The sequence below is a fragment of the Oryctolagus cuniculus genome, chromosome 20 (genome assembly GCF_964237555.1).
Source record: "Oryctolagus cuniculus chromosome 20, mOryCun1.1, whole genome shotgun sequence".
NCBI lineage: Eukaryota > Metazoa > Chordata > Mammalia > Lagomorpha > Leporidae > Oryctolagus > Oryctolagus cuniculus.
Window position 1 is genome coordinate 9,273,575 of NC_091451.1, and position 10,313 is coordinate 9,283,887.

The following is a 10,313-nucleotide window of genomic DNA, read 5'->3' on the forward strand; positions in this document are numbered from 1 at the left end:
AGCAACTCTATCACCCTCTCCTGCAAAGAGCTGGCTCCAGCTCTAAGCCCCACACGGATTTGCTGCTGCTGAGTTTGGCATCAAGACACGCCCCCAACTGGCAGGCAGGTGTGCAGCTGCCCCAGGTTTGGGATGAGAGAGGCACAGGACACTCCACCGTCCCCCATCAAGCACTCTGGTGGGCAGAGGCCTCAGAGCCTCGGGCAGGACACCCAGATTGCCTGGGGTTTAAGGACCCACGGGGAGGAGGAACAACAACAAACAGAAGAATGGACTGTGCGGTGAAGGAAAAACCTAGGGTGCTGGGGGAGGAGGCAGCACGGCTGGGAGGCGGGGAAGAGCCCCCTGAGGAAGTGAATAGCAGAGGGATCTGCCCCACTGGAGTTCCCCAGAAAAGTGATGGTTTGCCCTGCTTGGGAACAGAGAGGCTCCTGGTGGCCAGAGCTGAGAAAGGCAAGCGGAGGGGCCAGCAGCGCCTGCATCCCCTGTGGGTGCAGGTTCACATCCCGGCTGCTCCTCTTCTGATCCGGCTCCCTGCCAATGGCCTGGGAAAGCAGCAGAGGACGGCCTGGCCCAGCCCCGACCGACTGTTGCAGGTATTTGGGGAGTGAACAAGCAGACGGGAGCTCTGTCTCTTTCAGTCTGTCTCTGCCTGTCCAATAAGTAAATGACTTTAAAATAACAAAAGAAATCAGATCTCTCTGGAACTGTGCAGGTAACGGCCTTGAAGACAGAAGCATGGTGTGGGAGACTAGTTAAGGAGCTGCTGCCAAAGTCCAGCGCGAAGAAGATGGTGGCTGGGCCTTAGGAGCTAGCGATGGAGAAGATAACTCGGTTAATTTGAGAAGTGCTCCAGATCTTGGTGACGGGCCGAATGATGGAAAGGGAAAGAGAATAGCAAGGATGACTTGCAGAATGTGGCTTGAGCAGCTGTGTGGGTTGGGGAATCATTAGGGAGTTAAGGAACACTGCAGGAGGACGGGAAGCGACTTGTGGGAGGAGATGAAGAGTTCAATTTGAAATGCATCGAGTTTGGTGTGCGTTTGATATATTTAAGTAGAACTCTGAAGTGTGCAATTGGCTCCATGCTTGTGACACTCCGTGGAGCCATCGGCATTGACGACATCAATTTAGGAGCCATCAGAATACAGTAGGAATGGAAGCCAGAACAGTGGATGAGACACTGCTATGGGAAAAGGCAGGAAGAGAGACAAGCAAAGGGAGAGGGGCTAGGACGCAGCCCTCCGGAAACTCCATCATCGACAGGTGGAGGAGGAGCAGCCAAGGAGGAGCAGAAACTCCAGGAGGACGTGGGCTGCACGGCACTGTGGAGACTGAAACAGGGAGGGAGGATGCTCATGTTTCCAGCTAGGTCAAATGATGCCAAGAGATTAAGTAAGCCAGGACTGAAGAATGCCATGTGCACTTGGCCTTGGGCAGCCCTTAGTAATCTCTGAGTAGTTTCAGTAGAGGGATGGGAGTGGAAATAGAGAGCAAGTTACTCATCCTCTCGAAGAGGTTTGGCTGTAATGGGAAGGATGGAATTATAAGCAGGAGGGCTCTCTCTCTCTCTTTAAAAAAAAAATTTATATATTTATTTATTTATAAGAGTTACAGAGAGAGAGGGAGAGATCTTCCACCTGCTGGTTCACTTCCCAAGCACTTGGGCCATCTTCCACTGCTTTCCCAGGCACATTAGCATGATCTTGGATCAGAAGTAGAACAGCCAGGACTTGAACCAGTCCCCATATGGGATGCCAGCATGGCAGGCAGCAGCTTAACCCACTATGTCGCAATGCCAGGCCTGGAGGGGGAGCTCTGTTAGGATGGACAAGCAGTGCTAAGGATGAAAGCAGTCACATGGCTCTGAGAACATAGGAGGTAACATCACCCAAAACACAGGTAAAGAAACGGGCCTCAGCTGAAAAAGAAGCACCTAGGTGTGTGACTCTCAGCCTGCTGTCCAAGTTTGCCAGATTGAAGGTCACACATTTAGGGGCAGGTGTTTGGCACAGAAATTAACAGTTGGCGCCTGAATCCCACATCAGAGTGCCTGGGTTCGAGTACCAGATCTGCTTCTGATTCCAGCTCCCTGGGAGGTAGCAGTGATGGCTCAGGTATCTGAGTCATTGCCACCAACTTGGAGACCTGGATTGAGTTCTTAGCTCTTGGCTTCAGCCTGGCGTGGGCTCTGTTGCAGGCATTTGGGCAGTGAACCAGCAGATAGATCTCTCCCTCTCTCCCTTTCAAATAGCTAAACAATTTTTAAAAAGAAATCACCGGCACACGCTCTCTCAAACTTACCCCTAATGGTAGAGCTAGAAACATGGGACTCCAAATCCCATTAAGTTGCCATATACCAATGCCATCTTACTAGTTAAAGTGACAGAAAGAGACAGAGAGAGGTCTTCAATCCACTGGTTCACTCCCCAAATGGCTGCTATAGCTAGACCTGGGCCAATCCGAAGCCAGGAGCCAGGAGCTTCTTCTGGGTCTTCCACATGGGTGCAGGGGCACAAGGACTTGGGCCATCTTCCGCTGCTTTCCCAGGCCACAGCAGAGAGCCGGATTGGAAGTGGAGCATGGGGGACTCGAACCAGCGTCCATATGGGATGCTGGCACTGCAAGCAGCGGCTTTACCCACTATGCCACAGCACCAGCCCCAAATAAACTCACCTTTTAACTAGTTTCCAAAAACTTCATCTTAGGCAGTATGAATTTTTTAAAAAGAGATCCAGATCTAGGTACACCAACTCTCTGAACTTCACAACAGATACAGGAAAGATCTTACAGGACTTGTAGAAAGGACCAGAGGCAAAGTGGGGAGAGTGGGAAGAGAACAGAATAGTGAGGATCTGGGAAGCAAGGGGTCCTGCCGCCCCTGTCATTCATGGGGGCAGTTGTTGGGTGGCTCATGATGAGAGGGAACACAGGAAAGGAAGTCTCCAGGGGACACCACAGCGAGCAGGTGCACCCACGACCCAGGCACAGCTTCTCACAGGCCTCGGGCATCCTCGAGGGAAGGGCCTTCAATCACTTTTTGATTCAAAAACAGCTGAAGTGAGCTGGATTCCAGAGACTGAGAGCAGAGCAGAGGAGCAGGCATAAAAGTAATGCCCCCATAAAACACAGCCAAGGAAGTGACACCGTGTACTCACAATGGCCTAGACACAGCCTGCTGATCAAGGGTGACAGCTCCATAAACCATCCCTACCTCTGCTTTCTAACAGGAAAATCAAGTGAGGTTAAATATTTCATGTGGCTAAAGAACACACACACACACATCTCTCCCATGCCCAGTTTATTTTCTGACGTAACTCACCTCGTTGAAGCTACTCCTATTGGAAGGCTGCCATTGAAATCTGGGACCTCCCCTAAACGTCTTCGCAGTTGGTTCCTGGCAAACCTCATACCTTTCTGTGAAGAATCAAATTGCTTAAAGCCTTAGAGTTTTGTGGGTTAATAAGAAAAATACTTCAGGGGCCGGCACTGTGGCGCAGCAGGTGAGGCCGCCGCCTGCAGTGCCGGCATCCCATGTGGGCGCCAGTTTGAGTCCCAGCTGCTCCAGTTTTCTGCTACGGCTGGGAAAGCAGTGGAGGATGGCCCAAGTGCTTGGGCCCCTTCACCCGCGTGGGAGACCAGGAGAAGCACCTGGCTCCTGGTTTCAGGTCGGCGCAGCTCCGGCCATTGCGGCCAATTAGGGAGTGAACCAATGAATGGAAGACTCTCTCTCTGTCTCTCTCTACCTCTCCTTCTGTCTCTGTGTAACCCTGACTTTCAAATAAATAAGTAAATCTTAAAAAAAAAAAAAAAGAAAAGAAACATACTTCATACAGAAAGAAGGAATAGTTTAGAGGAGCAACACTGACCACAGTGTGTCACCTCAAACGTTGCATCTACTCCTGGGATACCAATGTAAGTAGCATGTCACCGAATGAGGCAGAAATACAAGGTGGGAGGCCAGCGTCATGGAACAGTGGGCTAAGCCACCGCCTGCAACACCAGCATCCTATGGGAGTGCCAGCTCAAGTCTGGGCTGGGAGTCCTGGGTGGAGTCCCTGGCTCCTGGCTTCAGCCTGGACCAGCCCTGCTGGGTGTGTGTGTGTGTGTGTGTGTGTGTGTGTGTCTCCATCCCCACGACTCTGCCTTTCAAATACATAGATAAATCTATAAAAAAATAATATGGGGGGGGGGGGTCACTGTTCTGGCATAATGGGTAAAGGCACCTCCAGAGACACTGGCATCCCATATGGACTCCCATTCAAGTCCCAGCTGCTCCACTTCCAGTCCACTCCCTGCTAGTTGCCTGGGAAAGCAGCAGAAGATGGCCCAGGTGCTTGGCCCCAGCCACCCACGTAGGAGACCCAGATGAGGCTCGAGGCTCCTGGCTCCTGGCTGTTGCAGCCATCTGGGGAGTGAACCAGTAAATGAAAGATCTCTTCCTCTCTCTGTAACTCTGACTTTCAAATAAACAAATAAATCTTTATTCATATTATGAAAAACTAGGAATGACTTTTTAAAAATTATTTTGTTATATTTATTCATTTGAATGGCAGAGAAACAGAGAGGGAAAGACAGAAAAAACTATGCATGGATTTTAAAAAAACTTTTTAGACTTATTTATTTATTAGAAAGGTAGAGTTACACAGAGAGAGAGAGAGAGAGAAGGAGAGACAGAGAGAGAGATCTTCCACCACTGGTTCACTCCCTAAATGGCTGTAACGGCTGAGAATGGCGTAGGTCGAAGTCAGGAGCCCCAGTGTGGAAGAGGCAGAGGCCCAAGCACCTGGGCCATCTTCTGCTACTTTCCCAGGTGCATTAGCTGAGAGCTGGACAGGAAATGGAGTGACCAGCACTTGAACTGACATTTATGTGGGCTGCCAGAGTCATAGGTGGTGGTCTAACTCTGTGCTACAATGCCAGCCACTCAAACATTTTTTGCACCAGAATAAACTTATCTTTTCATTCCATTTTTCCACAAACATTGTAAAGTAGCCTCGTAACTTTTCAAACCAAAATCATTTAAAATTCTTTAACTCTGAATGCAGAACTTAAGAAACTCCTCATTTTTAATGTTTCTCCAGGGCATTATATAAAAGTGTGGGTGATAGCAGCAAGTGAATGGGGTTTAAAACAGTAATCAGATGGTCAGGTTGTTCCATTAACTTTTCTTATCTGGTTCTGGTCCATTAAAGAGCCTAGTGGTTTTTAACTACAAGCAGCAGCCAAGATATTAGACTGTAAGCATAGAGTGAGAAACCTGCGAAAGGAAAATGACTGATTTACTCTAACGGTGGCTTCCTCTTCACCCTTTACTGGGTTTTCCGTGCATCCTGTTCATGGCAGTCTCTCGATCACCTGGAGGCCCTCCGATTAGTAGGTCCGTTCTGGCCATTGGCATCATACTTGGACTTTTTAAAGTCCTAGGAATCCCCTCCAGGTCATTTATAGTAACCCCTACCTACTCTTCCTGCCTTTGAATTGAATTATTTTATACAGTAAAATTTAACACAAAAAACAGCTTTCATCACTTTGAATGATCTCAGGGCCGACGCAGTGGCATAGCAGGTAAAGCTGCCGCCTGCAGTGCCAGCATCCCATATGGGCGCCAGTTCAAGTCCCAGCTGCTCCACTTCTGATCCAGCTCTCCACTCTCAGCTCTCTGCTATGGCCTGGGAAAGCAGTGGAGGATGGCCAGCTTGAGGTCAGCATAGCTCTGGCCATAGCACAGCTCTGGCCGTTGCGGTCAGCTGGGGAGTGAACCAGCAGACAGAAGACCTCTCTCTCTCTCTGCCTCTGCTTCTCTCTCTGTGAAACTCTGACTTTCAAGTAAATAAATAAATCTTTGAAAATTTTTTTTGAATGATCTCAGTACTAAGATCACTCAGGCACTCTTGGCTTGTTTTTTTTCATGGCTTTAGGGAGTGGGGAAATCTTCACTTTACATGGAATGTTCTACTAACATGTAGCTATGACTATTGACCATCATAGCTCTTACAGATTTTCCCGATATATTGTCAGTGAAAAACATAGGCATCCAACTGTAATTCAGGAGGATCCCACTTGACATGAACTGTGCATGTGTGGGGTGGTGCTGGTTCAGGATGCCCTCATCCCCATCTGTGTGATGGTTCAAGTCCCAGCTTCTCTGCTTCCAAACCAGCTCCCTGCTGATGAACCTGGGAAGGCAGCAGAGGTTGGCTCAAGTCTTTGGGTTCCTGCTACCCACCCAGTAGACCAGATGAGTTCTGGCTCCTGGCTTCAGCCTGACCCAGCCCTGGTTCTCGTGGGCATTTAGAGGGTGAACCAGCAGATAGGAGACATCATCTCGCTCGCTCTCTCTCTCTCTCTCTGCCTTTCAAATAAAAAAATAAATTTTTAAAAATGTGCGTGTGTGTAAGTATGGAAGGATTTACCCAACAGTGGTTCTCACAGGCCCTCAAGTCCACCTGGTGTTGGAAACAGAGACCCTGGACGGAGTCAGGCTGCCTCCGCCCAAATCCTGTCTTTGTCCCTTATGCACTTGGGCTCCCCTGGCCTTTCCCGTGCCTCAGTTTTCTGGTCTGTAAAGTAGGCTGCTGTGAGTTTTGTGGACGTTACTCTATGTCAAGCACTTGGCACAGTGCCTCGTACACAGTAGGCGACTTTCTAAGGGTTTATTATTATGAGTGGCCTTTTCTTCTTCATGTAGGTCTGTATTTTGGTTTCCTTTAGGGTAAGTTTTGCAATATAAGGGTTTTTTCTTCCAGCTGATATTAACAATTTTTAAATAGCACCCCGTATCACAGGTAAAGTTGACTTCAGCCCTTTCAAATCTCAATCATTTCCTGTCACCCTTCTGGTGAAACTTGAACGTTTGCTGGTTCCTGACAATGAAGACGCTGCTTGGCCCCTATTCCCGTGAGCTGACTGTTCCTAACAGGAAAGCCTAACACGTGACTTCCGTCCTTGAATCCTGGTGAGGTGGAAAATTTTCACATAAACCCCAACCTTCTTTTTCATGCAAGGAACCAACTTTCTCCAAAACTGGTCCAGAACTATTCCTCCACTAAAACTCTTTACACTTCCCAGCCCTCCCCTCCTCCCAGAAATTCAGACTGGAACGCAGAAAGTTAGAAAATGGGAGAGTGAAATAGATAAATTTAGTTCGTTTACCTTCAATATTAACTCAATGCAATCCCACTATGCAGTCAATATCGTTTTAGCCCTGGAAGTCAGCAAGTGATTGCAAGGCCATTCAGACCTCCCAACCAAGACCTCTGGGGTGACACAGAGTGCTAGATAGCTTAGGAATTGGCATTTTTTAAAAAGGTTTTATTTATTTGAGAGGTAGAGTTAGACACAGAGAGAAAGGTCTTCCATCTCCTGATTCACTCCCCAAATGGCTGCAATGGCTGGAGCTGTGCCAATCCAAACCCAGGAACCAGGAGCTTCTTCTGGGTCTCCCACTTGGGTACAGGGTCCCAAGGACTTGAACCATCTTCTACTGCTTTCCCAGGCCATAGCAGAGAGCTGGACTGGAAGTGGAGCTGCTGGGACTCGAACCGGCAGGCAGAGGTTTAGCCCACTACGCCAGAGAGCTGGCTCTGGAGTTGGCATTTTTGATGTTGGTTAATCAGTTCAAGTGATTCTTCTGCACTCATGTTTAAGAACCCCAGGCACAGAAGACAACAGCAGCTACAGACCAAGAGTTCACATCCTCCAGGGCTGTTGGTGACCTTGGGCAAGTCATACAATTGCACTGAATAAGACATAAAACTGAATTTAGGGCACATTTCAAAGTCCTACAGCACTCTGCGAAGGAAACATTGACTTAAAAGTTCAGTTTTTAATGTGACCAGAAAACGAAAAGGCATATAAGGTAGATGGTTGCTGCTCTTTTTAGTCTTAGAAAATGAACCTCTACCTGTATTGGCAGCTAATTGCTAGAAGAAAGTCATGCCCTTTTTAAAAGGAACTACAAAAGTTGCCTTGGCTTTTTTCCCCTTTTTTTATTTATGTCCTACTAGAATATTGTAGGCAAACTAATTTATTTTCTGACCAGGGAAAAAGTCTTTAAGAAGCAATTACTTTTTATAACATCAGATTGAATAACTTACCTTGCTGTTCAGCCCACATTCTACTGGAGATAAAAAAACAAGTAAGACCTGTTTTCTGACTCCTAATTGTTCAGAATCTGAATTTTATTTTAAAAATTAATATTTTTAAAAATATTGTTTGGAATATTGAATAGTTTCTCCTCACTAAAAATGCTCCCCCCCAAAGTTTTATACTTTTAATAAATTTTGAGTGCTCATATAGCCATCCATCCATAGTGTTTGGACTTAATGTGATTGATTCTAGAATTTGAATTTTTTAAATCATTTTTGTCTTTGAAACATGTTTTGGTCTTTAGGGCTGGTGTTTATTTTCGGTTTTGTGGTCAAGATGAATTTCTTATTCATCCAGACATCAAAAATACCAATTCCAGGACTGGCTCTGTGGCATAGTGGGCTAAGCCTCCGTCTGCCGGTTTGAGTCCCAGCAGCTCCACTTCCGATCCAGCTCTCTGCTATGGCCTGGGAAAGCAGTAGAAGATGGTTCAAGTTCTTGGGCCCCTGCACCCAAGTGGGAGACCCAGAAGAAGCTCTTGGTTCCTGGGTTTGGATAAGCGTGCCTTTTAGCTTCCTTTGTATATGAAATTACAAATGAAATAAGTTGTATGTACATGTTTGCCATAAGTAGTATTAAAACAAGAAAAACTATTAGACTGCAAAATAAAATAGATAAGTTTACTGAGGCGCTGTGGCATAGTGGGTTAAAACCCTGACCTGCAGTACCAGCATCCCATAAGGGCCCCGGTTCTAGTCCCAGCTGCTCATTTCCCATCCAGCTCTCTGCTACGGCCTGGGAAAGCAATAGAAGATGGGCCAAGTCCTTGAGTCCCTGCACCTGTGTGGGAGACCTGAAAGAAGCTCTTGGCTCCTGGCTTTGGATAGGCCCAGCTCTAGCTCTAGAGAGTGAGAGAGAGAAAGAGCTTCTATCCATTGGGTCACTCCCCAAATGGTCCCAATGGTCAATGCTGGGCCAGGTTGAAGCCAGGAGCCAGGAGCCTCATCCAGGTCTCCCAATGTGGCTGCAGGTGCTCAAGCAGTTTCCTAGGTATTGCTTTCCCAGGCACATTAGCAGGGAGCTGGATTGGAAGTGGAGCAGCTGGGACTTGAAGCGATGGCCATATGGGGTGCTAGCATTGCAGGTGGCAGCTTAACCAGCCACGCCACATTACCAGCCCCTTCCACAAACTGCCTGAAGTCCCTTTGTATAAAATGTTAGTTCTGCCTCACCCTGCTCCTCACCTTCCCTTCCAGTCACCCCATCCTTGCTGCCCCACATTCAATGCCACGTGTCCATCTGGGGGTAAGGCTGATCCAGCCCAGGCATAGACTCACACCCAAGCGAGCCCCTGGCAGAGACCCTTCAAATCAGGGGCAGAATTTCTAACCCCTTCTAGCAGCCCAAACATCATCACTTCCACTGAGGTTCTAAACATGGAGGGCACTGGGAAAAAAAATCATGGGAGTGACAAGAAAGACAAAAGAGGGCTCTGGCGAGTACAACAAAGAGAAAGGGAGAGGACAAGCTCTTGGGTGAACTGGGTGTGGAAGCAGAAAGCACACCGAGTACAAAGGAGAAACTTGGGCTGGATACAGGAGAAAGGAAGCCGACAAAGGAATTTTACACATTTCCCCGAGTTACTCATTTTTTTTTTCCAAGAGTCGGAACAACTGAAATCAGGAAACACCTGTGCTTGTTAGCGTTAGTTAGGAAATGATTTGAAAAACTTGGACTGCATTTGAGATAGCTGGTGGCAGGCAGTGATATCATTCCAGCATCTATATTTCCATGTAACGCACAAGCCGTTTCTTTTTGTTTGGGTCCGTTTTTGGAACAGCCATCCGAGGCCCAGTGCAGTATATTTATGGAGTGATTGTTACATTTTCTAAGTTTTAAGGTTACCTGGCATTTAGCCGCATGCTTGTTATTTGTTCCCGTTTATAATTATTTGAGGATTGTTATAATCACCCGTAAATACGGCCATCATCATTTTGAAATGAAAATAGATCTGTGGAATCACTATTTTAAGACAGTAGACAAAAATACAGGATTGGAATAAGGTGGGCCAGGAACAGAAAAAAAATAAAAAATAAGGGAACGGAAAGGGCTAGAGACATCTAGACCAAGTTTGAAGATATGCTAGAGACATCTAGACCAAGTCTTTATTAGGAGTGGAATTAGAACTTAGGGCCAGGCCGTTGGTGCAGCAGTTAAACCAC